The sequence below is a fragment of the Frieseomelitta varia genome, unplaced genomic scaffold (genome assembly GCF_011392965.1).
Source record: "Frieseomelitta varia isolate USP_RPSP 00005682 unplaced genomic scaffold, Fvar_1.2 scaffold_887, whole genome shotgun sequence".
NCBI lineage: Eukaryota > Metazoa > Arthropoda > Insecta > Hymenoptera > Apidae > Frieseomelitta > Frieseomelitta varia.
The window spans coordinates 37,946-55,396 of NW_025110686.1; the positions used below are offsets into that span (position 1 = coordinate 37,946).

The 17,451-nt window shown below is 34.3% G+C and overlaps 1 long non-coding RNA gene across 1 annotated transcript in view; it reads right to left on the bottom strand.

Moving 5' to 3' along the window:
- The window catches only part of LOC122537128, a 12,779-nt gene extending 2,836 nt beyond the window's left edge, over positions 1-9,943 (bottom strand). Inside the window, exon 1 of the long non-coding RNA XR_006308551.1 lies at positions 9,931-9,943. This is a non-coding gene — a long non-coding RNA (uncharacterized LOC122537128). The remainder of the gene's footprint in view (positions 1-9,930) is intronic.
- Positions 9,944-17,451: the final 7,508 nt, after the last annotated feature.

A 17,451-nucleotide genomic window follows, 5' to 3' on the forward strand; every position in this document is an offset into this window, starting at 1 on the left:
AAAAAAAAAAAAAAAAAAAAGAAAAAACCACCCAGCAACGTTTTACCTATACTTTCTGCTAGAAACCGTATTAAAATACATGAAATCGTTTGAAATACAAAAAGAAAAAAATCTTCCTTGAAATAATTACAAAGGCAAAGTAAGAACGCCGAGTCTTTATTTCATTCTTCCATCTATCGTCGCGATAATTCTTCGTATCGTCTAAGAAAAAGAGAGATAGAGAGAGATTATTCTTCTGTCGGAGGACGATAATTATCGCGAACAGAGGTGAAATAAATTCTAGTCTTTTTTATTGTCTTTGGTGGCAGAGTAATAAGAGAACGAAACGTTTGAACGGTGAGAGAGAGAGAGAGAGAGAGAGAGAGAGAGAGAGAAAGGAACGAAGGGGTGAGACGCTCCTCGAGTCGAGAACGATCGCAGTTATTCTGATTATTTTTGTACCGTGTACATATTATAGGGGTAGGCGAGGAGACGATTAATTACCCGGGGCCAGGATGAAAGCTCGGAAGCTTTTTCTACGTCGTTCGTACGTATTTCCTACCCTTCGTCGGTTTTTTAACTTAACGTTCCTTTCCATGGTCGCCGTGGCCTCTCTGTATAAACGGTATAATAAAACTGGGGAAGATGAGATCGCCGACGAACACGGTCGATACTCGCCGTTGCGTTCAAACGAGTGCCGGTCGTCGTTTACCCTGTTATTTAGTCGCGATTTACTCTTATTATTATTATTATTATTATTATTATTATTATTATTATTATTATATGATTATTAGATTTGTATGTAGCAAACATTGTGCGTTGATTTATTAATGATTTAGAATTAATTCAAGAGACGCGAGGAACAACGTGTCTCTCCGATGATTTTGTAATCCGGAGAAGTTCGGTGGAAGTTGAAGAAGTTGGTGAGAATTAGAGAGAAAGAGACTAACGACAGATAGGTCGTTAGTCGATTGGTCTGACCTTGAACTTGGAAAAAGTATTACGTTTGAGAAGCAATAGTTACGTATTATAAGTAGGTTGATTGTGTGTGGTGATTGCGAGATTGGTAATCGATGTGTAACGTTGCGTATTTACGATTAGTTTAGAAGACTTAGTGTCCTTGCGAGTATTATTTTCATTCACGCGTGACGTTTAGCTCGAAATTATATTTTTGATATGTCGAACGTATTTATTGATTTCTAGTTGGCGTTTACGAGGTCTCGCGACCTTAGTAGTATTTATTAATTTTTATTTAAATAAAGAAAATTTTCCTTTTCTTTCGTGAAAAATTGTTTCTTTATTCTGTTCACCGTTGTGCGTGACAGTTTCTTTTTTTGTCTTCTGTTTCTTTCCCCCCTCAGTGAGAATCAATACCATTTATTTCCATGTTTTTCATCCGTTCCTTTTTATATCCACGATGAACACGACATTGAGAGTTGCATTCATTTATTGAAAGTAAAATTCAGTTGGTCCAAGTGTCTGCGAAACCATTTGCACGGATGTTTGAACGATTTTTAGACTTCGTTTGTACAACAGAATGTGAAATTTTCAGGAAACGTGACCATGTAATCGTAATAAATAAAATGTTCGCTTTGTAAATTCATGTGACCGTGCGTACGCTACGCTGAAAATCCATTTCTGCGTGTCGTCTTTCACGGCAAGAGCCGCGAGAAAACTTATTTTCGTTTTACGAGCTATAACTCTTGAGAAAATGAACATCTGTCTACCGGGGATGTGTATTCAAGTTTTTAAGAGAAGTAGATGCTCATTCACGGAGATTGTACTTACGTACAAGCGCCTCGCGTTTTCATCATTAAAAGACGAAGGAGCGTGCAACAAATATTTGTCGTGATGATTACGTGCAGAAAAGTAACACAGCAGTGAAGATAAATTCAATTATTTTGAACAGTTTTGAGAAGTAATAAAAAAAAAAAAAAGAAAATAGCGTAAAAATATTTCGCTTTCACTCTGAGGTTACTGTGTTTGTGTAATTACTTTGAAAGCAAATAACGATGCAATTTCGAAAAAGTGATAAATGAATTTCAACGTGTAGTGAAAATATTCGTACAGATACACACAGAGTGTAAATATTTGGAAAATAACGAGTGATATCATTCCGGGACGTAAATTTCGACAAAAAAAAAATAAAATGTTCAGACAGTCATACAAATAAAAGTATTTTACCCTACTCTGGAACTTACTGTATCTCGCGTGATTATGTTAGAAGTGAATAACAATAGGTACAATTTCGAAAAGTAATTCGAATATCTAGCAAAAATATTCGTATAAACATTTATTTATTTATTGGATCGTGATTCCAAAGTTGCTATAATTGTGCAAATATTTCGAAAGTAAATAACGATATCATTTAAAATAACAGGTCAATTTCAATAAAAAAAAAAAAAAAAAATGGAACGTTCAAACATGGTATTAAAATTTGTTTTTTTACCTTACTCTGAAGTTATTTTAGGAGCAAATAATTTCGAAAAGTAAACAAACAAATTTCAGCAGATAGCAACCAAAAAGATAACCGCACCGCGCGATTCTTTTTCACGGATCGCTGTACAGTTTTTAATTCAAAGAACGTAAGTAGTAGTTTCGAATTTGAAACGACGACGATGGCGGCTAGCTGCTATCGAGAGTCTCTAAAATTTCGCAGAAGTTCAAACAACCGGAAGTACGTGCATATATCCCAGGAACTTGAATTACAGACCTTGGACGAAAAGTTGAGAGTGGTTTCGAAGCGAAAAGTTCACGGTCTCGCCAACTCGTTCGTATCTTGCCACTGACACGTATTTAATCATCTGGCTGGTTCTGCATTCACGTGCACGTACGTGTGTATAGGCGACGCGGGTTAGATCGTGCGAATGCAGAGAAAATGTCGAAGTGAACGCGTTGAATACGAATATACATGTATCAACTATCGGATCAGTCTTCATCGCCGTTTGACAGGTGTCTAAGAATGTTGGGAAAAGTTTTGGAATGGAATCTCCTTATTCATATTTATATCGTCGCAGTGTGAAATTTGTTCAATATCGTCGTAGTCTGTTGTTGAATAAATGAATTCTCTCTTCCCTTTGAAATGATCGGACGTTGTTTTATAGAGATTCTCGAACGCAGAAATGTATCAGATTGGCAAGCGGCTGTGAAAATTCGATTGATTGAACAGATGTTGTTGTTCTGTATTAAGATATATTTAATTAAATTGTAAAGCTGAAATTGATTAACATACACAATAGAAATTGGTTGACATGTAAAACCTGTATGAACAATATTGAATATTGGATAAATTTGATGAAACAGAAGAAAGCAACTTACTTGTGTGAAGTATGAGCATGTTTGATTTTGAAATTAACTTGTCAACGAGAAGACAAGTGTGTAGCAACGAAATTCGGTAATTGAGAGAGGCGTAGGAGTTTCGAAAGATCTACTTTGAAGTATCGTTGTCAACCGTTCCACTGTTTGTACGTGAAATGTATGTTAATTTCAGAATTAAAATTTAAAAAATAGATTATTCAATGTAAATTGGAGATGAAACGTCGAATGCTACTCGAATCTTAAGGAATTAATTGGTCTAAATACAAGAAATTCTCCTTTTCTCTTAATTGGCTCGACTTTATCAGTTATATTACAGGCGATAACACTACGTCATTAGTCTGTGGTCGTTAACGCGTTAAATTAGAAAATCGATAGGCTCCTTGAAGATCGGCTCCTCGGTTCTCTCCCTCTTCGTACCTAGTTGTAGAGAAAGATAACACGGTAACAGAGATTAATCGATTTAATACACATTGCGTTTCATAAGACGGACTAGAATTTTTCAATTTTTATACATTACTTTGTATATAGATTTTAATTTTAATATACATTAGATTTTAATTTTCAAATTACACTTTGCACAAAAGTTGGAACTTGAAATAAAATTATAACAAGAATTTTTATAACTTCCAACTTTAGCTATGAAATTTGTCCTTAACGTGTGGAAAAAAGAGATTGTACATTCTGCTTTTAATATTTTATCACGCGAAAATTCAGATACGCTAAAGCAAAGTTACAAAAATAATTTTAATTCGACTTCTCGTGTTTCCAATCGAATTTTTTTACGAATAGTTCTCTACTTACGAAACGCAACGCAATTTTCTCCGACTTCAACTATGAAATTTGTCATTGACGCGTGGAAGAAAACAGACTATATATATTCTACTTTTAATACTTTATCACGCGAAACTCGAACACGTTGAAACAAAATTACAAAAGTAATTTTAACTCGTACTGCCAGTCGAATCTTTTTACGAACAGTTTTCTATTAGTTACGAGAAGACGAAATATATTTGATCCGCGAGTAACATTGGACGTTATTTGCGCGACTCGAGAGTGGGTTGACGGAGATAATAAGAAAATACGAGCGCCGGAGGATCGTTGACAACCGGGATTCTAAAGTAAGATGAAAGATAGATGAAAAATCTCGAATAAACAGCGAACTTAATTCCCGCGATGTATAGCAGCTATTTATCCGTATGTGTTAACCCGTGCACCAATTATATTTACGACTGTCGATATGGATTCGTTTCCTGAGTGGAACGTGTTCTTGCAGCGTGTGTGCATGCTATGAACTATAATAGCGTGTCCTCAGTATTTATATAGGAAAACGACGATATAGTCGGTAGCGGAAGGAAGAGAATATGTTTATATAGGAATCGATATGTTTGAAGGCGCTCCGTTAAAATCGTTCGTATTTTCAGCAGCGAAAGGTATTATCGTTAGCGAGCACCGCGCATTTTATTTGCGTCGTCGTTGTTTTTAGCGATACAAGAAAGACCTGAGAGAGAGAGAGAGAAAGAGAGAAAGAGAGAAAGCGAGGGAGAACGAACGACGTGTTGTTTCGCGAGCGTTTCGTTTGAAGGAACGTAGAACCAGATGCGACAAATAACGAGACTCTGTTGTTCGCACGCGTTCGCGAACCGACAGCGCGAGAATGAAAGAGAATATTTATTTGTAACATAGTTGAGAGAGAGAGAGAGAGAAAGAGAACTTGTAAATAAACCTCGTTTACGAACTAAAAAGTTCGGGACAGAGAATGTAAGATAACTTAATACATTCGAAATAAAAATCGAATATTTTTCTTTAAGCGCGTGTCACACCGTTTCTTCATCCCCATTCTGTTGACTCGTCCTCCATTGTGCATGTTTGAATGTAACATGTTGCGGTGTAGTTTTCGATTTTTGGAGAATACAAAGTTATTTCTTTTTTCTTTTATTATTTTACAAATTGCTGCAGAAGATAACAAATATTCTAATTGATCGAATTCTCAATAATTTTGGTGACTTTGGACTCGCGGATTGCAAATTATTAATTGAAAGTTTGATATTTCCGTTGCAGAGACGATTTGCGATGTTACGTTGAGGTCAAGTTTACCTGCTTCGAGCAATATTTGATCCAATTAGTTCTTTCGAACAGTGAATAACTAATTTATCGCAGTTTGAAACACAAATGAGATTTTATACATTTAGTTCATAAACTTTCCTTGAGCGTTTCGTACAACTAATTGAAATTATTCGCGTTGCTTTATCAACATCAGAGTGAAAAAAATTGAACAATCGCCGTGTTATTTTCTCAAATTTTGTTTTACTATTGACAAAACGTCGTAATCGCAGTTGCAATTATGATCGAAATGTCGATAGTTAGTTTTAGAGAGCGAAGTAACATTTGATCGTGTAAATAGGGCAAACAATTAACATCGGCCGCATTAAATGTCATTTGCCAAATGCGTTGTTGTGAACGCGCGGCTGAAACGTTTACATTTAACTTGGAACAAATTAAAAGTATCCGAACGCGCGTATTTTAACGGCGAAATTCCGCGCAAACTGAATTGCAATCGGATTAAATTGATTTTTACTGAAGCCCCCAATGTACAAACCGAAGTTCCTAATTGTCCAACTTTATAGGACTGTAATTATCCTTTAATTTAATAACAGTTTATCTTTCGATCTTTCTTACGAAGTTTGACAAAATCGGCGAAAGAACTTTTTTTTTTTTTTTAAATTGAGGAAAAGTCTCGCTATATTTTTCAACAGATTTATAGCGTAACAATTAGAAAAATACACGAAACGAATCGCTCCAAATTGTCAACTCAATTTGTATACATTACTACAGATGAATACTTGTTGACAATCTTGTTGATAACCTATAACGTATGTAGTTGAAGAATCAAAGAATCCTGTCTCCTACCGGTGTCTGATCGCAATAATTTCTCTCGCGTTTGCTTCCTCCATTAATACAAAAAACGAAAAAAACAAAAAAACGAAGTGAATAATTCCGTTCGCACGGTTATTAAAAAACAGTATCGACCGGCAGAAAGTAGCAGCGTGCGAAAGCGAGCGAGACAAAGCGAATGGATCGTGGAGGAGACCCGGCCGATAAAATACGGTTTAGACGAGCTCGAAATCCGTCCCCGGAATCGGTTTTCCACCCCTCCCCTTTTTTCTGCCTTCTCCATCTCGTTTTTCTTTATTTCTCCCTCTCTCTCGTCGAGGTTGGCAACGTTTCGTTCATATAACGTAGCGGGTTTATCCGGCGTTATGCTGTCGCGCGTGTGACACCGCTCGAAAGTCGAGGCCGGCCTTCCCCCCGTTAATTTACGAGTTTCCCGGAGGTATTACAACAAATCCGCGATCGAGAGACAAAGGCAAGCCCCGGCGCGATTTTCACGCGCGCGAATATATCGATTCGAAGTTTAGTTAATCGCCGGAAACTGCACCACCCCCGTCGGGACGCCGCAACACCTCTGACTAGAATCACCAGCGGAACGTGTACAGGACGTATTAAACGCGGCGTTACCGATCGTTAAGGGATGGTGGGGTGCGTAGCTCGTGTTGATTGATTGGACGAACGGAGCTAGTAGGACTTTGGTTTGTTGGAAATGGAAAAAATGATTAAGTTAGTAGTAATTGTGAATGACGAGATCTTCTAAAGCTTGTCGAGGACCAACGTTCCATTAACGCAATCTCTTTTCGATTATTCTATTTTTCAATATTGGAGGAGAGAAATTATTGTTATTGGAAATGGAAGAATAATCGAAATAGGAAAGTTAATAAATTAGTAGTAAATCAGAGAGTTAGTTAATAATAAAGAATGTATTTTCCTTTTTGTTAATTGACTGACAAGATTTTCTAAAATCTATTAAGGACCAACGTTTCATTAATGCAATTTTTTTCGATTATTCTATTCTTCAATATTGAAGGAGAAAAACAGTTACTGGAAATGGGAGAAAAATGGAAGAGTTAATAAGTAGTAGATTAGAAAGTTAGTAATAATAAAGTTAGTCAATAATAAAGCATGTATTTTTCTTTTCGTTAATTGACTGACAAGATTGTCTAAAATCTATTAAGGACCAACGTTTCATTAATGCAATTTTTCTCGATTATTCTATTCTTCAATATTGAAGGAGAAAAATAATTACTGGAAATGGAAGAAAAATAGGAGAGTTAATAAGTAGTAGATTAGAAAGCTAGTAATAATAAAGTTAGTTAATAATAAAGCATGTATTTTCCTTTTTGTTAATTGAATGACAAGATTTTCTAAAATCTATTAAGGACCAACGTTTCATTAATGCAATTTTTCTCGATTATTCTATTCTTCAATATTGAAGGAGAAAAATAATTACTGGAAATGGAAGAAAAATAGGAGAGTTAATAAGTAATAGATTAGAAAGCTAGTAATAATAAAGTTAGTTAATAATAAAGCATGTATTTTCCTTTTTGTTAATTGAATGACAAGATTTTCTAAAATCTATTAAGGACCAACGTTTCATTAATGCAATTTTTCTCGATTATTCTATTCTTCAATATTGAAGGAGAAAAATAATTACTGGAAATGGAAGAAAAATAGGAGAGTTAATAAGTAGTAGATTAGAAAGCTAGTAATAATAAAGTTAGTTAATAATAAAGCATGTATTTTCCTTTTTGTTAATTGAATGACAAGATTTTCTAAAATCTATTAAGGACCAACATTCCATTATTATTATTATGTTCTTCAATATTGGATAAGAAGATCAGTTATTGAAAATGGGAGAACAATCCCATAATGGAAGAGCGTTAATAAGTTAGCAGCGGATTACTAAGTTAATAGTTAATAGTAAAGCGTGTATTTTTCTTTATATTAAGTAAGTGATTAGAGTCGCTTTCAATACTCTATTTGAGTAATGCTCCATTTAGGAGCACAACGTTTCATTTCATCAACTCTTCGCTTTTGCTAGAAAATTGCATAATTTTGTGAAATTTGAAAAAAGAATCAAGGTTCGTACGATATTTCAATGAGTTATCGCTTAATTCTTAATGGATTAATCCAGGTTACGTGGAAATGTGGAGGAGCACGTAGAATGCATTGACTAATTGGACAGGTAAAATGTAGATCTTGATATTGGAAATGAAAAAGCGATTGAGGTAGAAAGTAGAGTGTTTTCTAACGAGTTTTGCAGTAGCAGAGCACATCTATCTCTTCAATTGATAATTTATGACAAAAAAATAGGGTTTTAATGATTTTTTAAATTTCTTCTTTTAATCTAAGTAAAGGAGACGTATATAGAACACACTGACTAATTGAAAGAGTGAAATGTAGTGCTTGGTTTATTGGAAGTGAAAAAACTTGGTTTATTGAATTCTGCAACGAGTTTCATAAGCGTAGAACGGATATTTTGCTTTATAAAAAATTAACAAAAGTGATTTTTTTTCTTTTTTTTTGTTTTTCAAAGTATCGTATGTAATGATTTGTATCCAGTAAGTGACACAGGACGAATTTTGTAATTCGATATCATTCATTGGCAAATGATCACGTCAATATTGGCGATGTTTGATAATTATGTACAATATTTAATAAAATTCGGTAGCATTGTTTGACCTGTGAACCAACGATGCGTTGAAATTGAATACATACCGTATCAATATGGTTACTCAGCCTTATTAAATTTAATTAACAATACGATTCTCATTATCTGTGCAAGCGAGCGAACACGAAATTCAACAATATTATCTCGAAAGCGTTTAACATTTGATCGCCCTCTTCCACGTCCTGTCGATTTTATATTTTTCAAAACAATCATTTTATAACGATACGTTTCTTTTCTAGCAAATTTTAAGTAATTTCGGTGAGTTAACTAAAGGAGTAATGTATAATTTTCAATTGATCAAAGAGGCGTGTAATTCTCATATTGAATTAAAGAGAAAGAATTATATTGGCACAAGAAAATTCACGATAGGTAAACGTACAATGGGTTTAACAATCTGTTAAATATTATACTCATTATCACGTTAGTTCATTTAGTCTGAGATACTCTTGTTGAAAAGTGGCTCGCTTCATATTTTCTCCTTTCATAATTTTCCCTCATATACTTTTTACTAATTCATTCTTTCTTCCTCGTTCCAGAAATGAATTCTGCTTTTCCACGAAATATTTCATTTCTCCATTCTCTCAAAGTTCACTTTTCACACTTTTACACCCTTTGCTCTCCTACCGGCACATTCATCCTTAAATTATTGGAATCCGAAGAATTTTTTTCACAGACATAGGAATTATCTTCATGCATTATTAATGCGCTTTACTTTTCACTTAAGCTTGCCAGCAAGAAAGAGATGTATACTTAACAAACCTTGAAGGCATTTAAGTCCACACAGCCTCTCATCATTTAATCCCATTTGGACACCGATATTACCGAAATCGTGCGTGTAATCTTTTTTTTTTCTTTTCTTTTTTTTCTTATCGAACGAATATCTCCGCTCCGAGAGATCGGTTCGTAGCTCCCAAGTGCGCAATAATGCTTTCGAAAATATTCTTCCTTCCGATTCTAAAACCAAATCCCTGGGGAACTGCACATCCACCTTTCCGATGCTAGTGAATAATGGTAGAATTTCCTTCAGGCTCTGCGAATCCTTGCACCTATCTCCGTGAATTGCTGAAAACTCGTTTCTGTTTCACATTGAGAGATCCTCTCCGAGTGCATAATATTTTAGATCTTTGTTGAGAATATAAGAATGCCGGGGAATTTTAAATTTGAGAAAACGTATCTCGCGTAAGTATTATTTCAAGTGATAGCAGCGGCCGTGGCATTTTATTTAAAAGTGCTCTCCGAGGGATGGACTTTTGTCTTCTTCGTATCAGATTTGCCTTATTTTTCTACTCGATTATATCAGATCCGCTTTACGTTAACAGTACGAGTACATCAAGTCTCGAACAGAATATTTGAGAAAAGATTTTATATTGGCACGATTTATTTAATTTTTACAAAAATGATTCATCGTATCAGAGAGATGAAAATTCACGTCAACAAGAGTTAGAGAAATTTCTTCTCTGAGATGTTTGCAGCGAAAATTAGAAAAAAATTTTCTTTCCGAATTACTCTTCGATTCTGTTGAATGAGCAAAATCCAAAATTCAAATTTGACTTGTCCGCGAAGTGTCTTTACAACGTTCATCCGCCCTCCGCCAACAGCGAGAAATATGTTCCGAGAGTCGAATAAACTCTCGACGAAAGACAATAGTAATTTTAGACTCACAGATTAAGGCTGTTTGAAATTCAAAGTGCCGGGCGGTTTGGATTACGGGCCACCTAGATGACAAAAATTCATTGCTCTGTTTGCTTTCAATCCGCGCTCGTATTTCTAACAGCGGCCACGTTGAAACACGAACTTTCTTTTTTTTTTCCCCCGCGACACTCGAGTGAATTTACGCGCGCGCTCTTTAGTGAAACAAACGAAATGAATGCAGAGCAATAGAAAATACTGAAGGGTCATACATTTTTCATTATGGTGACCCTGTTCTGCGTGAAAATTTGGTCATGTCGCGGATAATGAATTGGAAATCTCGTTTCATTTTCGCTGAAGAAGAACTTCTTCCTTACGTTCCCTCGAACCAATCCTGTTGGTGATTCAACTCCTCAGTTTCGCTAAGTAAGTTTGTTGAGATTTTTGAAATTGTGGTAAAACTCTGTGTGAAGTATTAATATTACATCACATTAATCGTAAATTTGTCAAATAGTACGTATTCGTTGATCAGTGTTAGAAATTGTCTAGTTAATTATATTCGAGGAAAGGCTCAGATTTTTTAAAAAGTATGTTTCGTTTAGGAAAATATAAAATTACGTATTTTTAAAATACTGGAACACATAATTCAAAGGAGCGTTTTATTTTGACGAAAATTGTTGTCAGAATTGTGGTACGAGAGACTCCTATTTCAACTTGTCAGACTTATCGTTGATCTGTGCTACTCGCGCGACGGCGTAAATCGACGTTTGCACTACTGCTCAGAGGCTCTATACGTTTATTAATTTGATAAAGTCGCGCGTAGGAAAAGCTTCTTGTAATTTCTGGGCTTAATGTTTTTCATTCTCATTGTCATAAGTTCGTGCGTTGCAAAGTTTGTCGTTCTTTACAGGACAAATATTTTTTTACTCCGTACATTCCATATATTCTCTTTATGGAATACCTCTTCAAAACGTGGAAAACATCATTAAAGCGAATTTGCCGTATGAACCGTTTCGTAAGAAGATCTTTCCAGTGAAAAATATTTGGAGCAGGCATAATTGAATACCATAACCGAGATAATAATTAATTTTTTGACTAATTGTCCGTTAATTTTTCATTTTTCACCAGCGCTTGTTAGTCTCGTTACGGGCGAATGATAATAGAATAATGTTTCGTATCAATTTTCCTCCAGTAACAGTGGAGAGAATGTAAAATTTTAATTAGAGATAATATATGCAGAAAATTAATAACACTAAGTGTCTTTGAATGCTTAAGCTTTATGTATACAAAGGGACGATGGGCGACTGTTAATTAACTTTTTTTTCCACAACTTTCCGTCTACACTTACGTTAAATCCTCTTTTTCATATCTTGTTTCCAGTTAATTCTTTCCAAATTTATCTCTCCGCTTATAAAAAAGCTTGTTTATATTTTCGCGTGTAATTATGCCAACGTTGCCAACGCATGCTTAAAAACTAGGTCGAAAATGCTTTGTGACGCTTTTAATCTAAAGTCTGAAGTATGTGTTATTAATATTTAATCTGAATATCTTCCTGGGCTGTGTACAATTTTTTTTTCTTTTTATCAGTTTCCAGAGCGTAATCAAGATGATACGATACGGGTGAAACTGCCCGTAACTATCTTTCCCACGTTGAAGCATAAAGTTCCCAGTTTTACAAACTTTTCACGAAGACAAGGTCGGATAAATTGATATTTTAATACGGAGTTAAGAGAAATTTGATCAGAGTGTCGTTTAGATGCAAGTTTAATTTCCATTTTTGAGTGAATGTAATTTCTGTTTGTGAAAGTGAAGATTCTAGAAACAAAAACGTTAAAAATTTAATTGCACTGTAAATAATTGTTAACTGCATGAAAGAAGGACTTGTTATAAATTTGTTAGAAATTTATATTTAATGCTATGGAGATCTATAATAAATATATTTAATCTAAATACTCAAAAAGATTCATCTTTAGTTTATCTTTGATTATCTTAAACGAATAATTGAATAATTTATACATAATTTTCTAGTATCGATTGGTTGACAGTTTAGACTACACTCTTTTACATAACATAGGAAGTGTACTGTAATATTACCTTTAGGGAGAGTCGACAAGATTGGGATCACAGAACATCGTGGCTGATCCGCTCGTGAATCTTTTGAGTGCTGGCGTACACACACATCTCAGACGCTATTTCATCGACGACAAAAGTTACAAGATCGCTCTTTTGAATCAATATTACTACTAAAAATAGATTAACTGGCGGTAAAATAATTTATTAATCAAAAAATCGTTTGAGATCACAAATTACAAATTAGTTGCCGATGAATTGAAAGTGAAGCGATTTATATATCAAAAGATCATCTAATTTGTAAATTAGAAAAATTTGTTATAAATAAAATTTTATTAAAATTATATTACAATTCTCTCTTTCTCTATATTTGTACATAATTGATATTTTACATATGACGAAACCAGTTGATACTAGAGAATCGTATACGAATTATTATTTATTTATTTTTGATAGTTAATAATGAGCTTTCGATATTTTTATCTCAACACTGATTTATAGCGAATATTAAACTCAAAATTCAGCAATTCAAACACAGACAACTTGCCGTTTTCTACGTCTCTATCTCGCCTTCAAAGCCTTCGCTGCTCTTGTCGGCATCTCTATAAAACTTTTACTCCCACGCGTGCGAGGATTTATCGGGAAAGAAAATAACGATTTCATCTGCAGATAGAATCTGTTTCTGAATCGTATTGTTTCGAAACTCTTTCGCGTGTCTCCTCTTTCGCCAATGGCGAGTGCATTACGCGTATTAGCCGAAATTGAACGGTCACAAAAGCGGGCGCGCGCCTGTAACGTACGCTCGAACGACGGAATTTCCGGCTCTCGGGGGCGGCTTAAAAAAAAAAAAAAAGAAAAAAAAGGAGGAAAAATAAAGGGGGGAAACCATAGCTGATTTCGTTACTTGGATTGTTCCTCGCCGGCCGGTGCCATTTCCAGATGGAGCTCACCACGTCACGTTGTAACGCGCTCCGCGTGTCTTTTATTCGTGGCGTGATTCAATGGCTCGGCCGGTATTGTCGTCGAGAAGAGGATACAAACGCGGTCATGGTATCATTCGCAGCAACGAGCCACGGCCAGCCGTGAATGCGGACTCGTTTGATTAAGCGTAATCTCGCGATGGGATCGGGGAAAAAGTAAGATTGAATGCGGCAACGAGACTCCAGATATTCACCCTCTTTTCCTTGCGCGATGCATCATTTCGCGCTACACAGGCTAATCGATTACGTTGCCCTTGTTACTCCTCGCTCACTCTATCTCTCCTGCTATTAGAAATTTTCCCATCAGTCCGACTTTACTTTGCTTGGCATCTCTTTCCTCTTTAATTTTTACATTTTCTCTTGTTCCTCTGAGCCTTTTTTTGTCGATTTTTTTGGGGAGTTGCAATTTATTACAAACTTCCGCAACAATTTACTTTGCTTCTCTTTGGTTCTCTTTCTTTTTAATTTTTATCATCTTTGTTGCTTTTTTCTTTTTTTCTGTGTGTGGATTAGAGAAGAATTTCTAGTGAGTTTAAAGTTTATTAGAAACTTCTCTGTCAATCCGACTTTATTTTGCTCGGTTCCTTTTCTTTTTAATTTTATATGTTTTCTAAAATACTTTGTGAAGAGAGTACTTTGAAATTCGTAGAACTTTTGGAGAGCCAAAATTTATTTCTACATGCACACAAATACATGTGAGATTAGTAGTTTCGTTTATAATTAATTTCTAAGTTTTTTCAAATGCACAGATTACCAAATTTGGAATAAGAGACTAATATTATCTCTGGAAGATATCGTCCTTTAAAATTTTTAATTATTGTACATCTTGGAGATTTTTATCGCAGACAGTTAGAAAATAAAGAACAAATTGTAGAAATTTTCATCGTATATATAAAATGAAGAATTCAGACCGTTTTGGAGATCAATGTAGCTTCCATTTTTATTTTCCAATTTTGCCACTGTTATTATCGCCATTTCCATTAACTATTAATAGTCCATTCTGGCGATTCCTATAAAATACCACCAGTTTTAGAACTTTCATTCCGTCGCTTGTTATTTTTTAACCTCGTCGTAATTTTTTCAGTGAAACGAATCCATATTCGCTGTAATTACATCTTTGAAACAGTTTGAATTTCTCAGATTTAACCTACATTCGATGGGGTGGCTGTAACGTCATAAGTTGGCCGATTTTATGAAGCAGTCGCAGGTGGGACTATTTTTTCAACGAATTATCGACGAGTACTTATTACTTACACGACCCAGTCCTGCAATCGCAAATCACGATTATTCCACACGGGATATTCCACTCAGCTGGAAACTGGCTGTTCCATTAAAAGGGTTAAACATGGGCAAACTTTCATTGGATAAAATGAAACGGCATGGAGTAAAACGTTCTGCGTGTCTGATTCCGCGATTGAGACTATTTTTCAAACGACATCATGAGATTCCATTCTAAGTAGATTTCTATTTCTACCATTCTCAGAAACATTGTTATTCATTGAACATTGGAAATTGTAAGAATCTAGGTTTCATATTGCTTAGTTTAAAAATTTTTAATTTGGTTTGATCAGTCCAGTGCATGACCAACGTCTATCAGAAAGAGTGTAATAATACAAAATAAAATTGAATGTCTTAAATTTTTGTAACATCTGTGATTTCACACCGATTATCACCGAGGAATCAAGATTTTGTAATAACTGGATAGTGTTTCAGAAGCTGATTAACATTCTACTGATTCATTATTGAATTAACATCTAGATCTTTATGCATTTATAGAAAATCGGGAGATGCAGAGAGTAATACACGGATCTCTTCAAAAGTAAATTTTGTAGTTTTATCATTCGTTCTTCGAATAGCTTTAAAACGTACATATACTTTGAACTTCATCGATATTGGCTCTTTCAAAGCAAGTCAACCTTTTTCTTAGCTTCGTGTTCAATCATACCGAGCAGATCATCAAACTTTTCTCATTATATCCTCTTTTATCTTTGAGCATTGAAGTCCAATGAAATTTCCTTTCTCCGTGTTCAAAGATAGATAGATAGATGTTTAGAATTCTGGACAGCTTAGCGATTGTTCTATTACTACCAACAATTATTAATTATTACATTTTACGCCACTTGGAGTAATTTATCTTTCGCGTGAAATCATATTAAATTATTCATACTTTTACAAATCTGAAAAATTCGAAATAGTCGGATAAATCTAAAAATACCATCTGACAATAAGAGAAGAATGGAAAAGGAAATGGTTCAATTGAAAATAAAACGAAATTATTAAGCCACGTTTGATCGTTTGTAAAATAACACAAACGATTGGTACTAAATTACCATTTTTACAATACAATTATCGTTTGAGTTTCGAAAATTATTGGCAGACACTCGAGGACAACAAATGAATCTTACAAATGAAAATCGGTTGGTGTTCCTTTGTGTTGATTCGCGATTATTAATCGGCGGTGATTTCGATGGTTAAACGAGACCGGCGATGTGTAATGAGTTCGCGTGGCCGCTGCGTGTATCGTATTGTTTGATTTTAATGGACAATTTATCGTGGCCTGAACGCGTACCCTATTAAATCTTGATTCAAACGTTCACACGTCGATCGCTTTGAAATATGTTCTCATGCGTTCTCACACGTGGGTTATGGTTTTCTAATGATAATACGTGTCCTGCGAACAACTAGAGTAAAATATATAAGTTGGACAGATGCATTTAGTTTGATTTATTGTAAAATTTCGAAAGTTCATGCACGTTCTCTGGTACCAATGGAAAATTTGTGGTCATATAGAGTATAATAGAATACTTTGAAAGAAATATCGTAGAAATGGAAAGCTTCTTTCTATTTTTTAATTTACGAGGAAGAATGACAAAATATAAATTACTAATGAATTATTTTTTTTATGTGTGAAATTCATAATCTGCGTTTCGGACGAATTTAACGTGCGTTCGTCTAATTATTTAAAACTGGTAGAGTCACGTAACGTGTAAATTTAGTACTTTTGTAAAATCTTATAAAATGCAGTGATATTCAAAATTTTATAAAATGCAGTGATATTACAAGAATAGCGAATAAATTTAATATTTACGTATTTGAGAATAGAATGACGATAAAAATATATCTTTGTCATACGTATGTATACAAAGGTAATATAGAGTAAGAAATATCGCTGGTGAGTATCAATTTTGAACTTTTTTCTGTTCGAAACTATATTTCGCAGAACCTTCCTTATGTCAATCTCTATTTTTCGAGTATCTTAAATATCTTAATATTCGAATATTAAACTAGAATAAAATATTTAGTAATATTTAGGTGATGTTTCAGTTGTTAATAGACAATGCAACACTCGATATTATCAATATTCGTAAAATAGCCGTACAAAGCTCTACTTATTTCTTTTTTAATTAATTTTTAGATAAATTATATATTTAATAAATTTATAATAAATATAAATTTATTTAATATATTATATATTTTTATATATATTTATATATTTATTTTTATATATACGTTTTTCTGTAATAATTGAATATTTTCATATTAGTAACAGTTGATAATAAATAAGGTACGCGCACAATACAGAAGAACTTCGTTAATACGAATTCAGTTTATTCGAACCAAATTTTAACCAATATCCGATTAAATGAACTCTCGCTGGTTGAATCCACTTGTTTGAGCCTGAACTCCTATTCCACGAACGAAAAATCATTGATAAGAGAGCGAGTCAGTGAACATCTATTCTACCGTGTTAATTCAAATATCCGCGTATCCAGTCAAAAAAAAAAAGATGATTTAACAAAATTATTTTAGAAAAAATGATTTCGAGTGTTTAATAATCACGCATTCAGATTTCACGTACATACAAAATATAAATTGTCATACCTCTGGTTCCAATGCAGTTAAGGTTTTCTT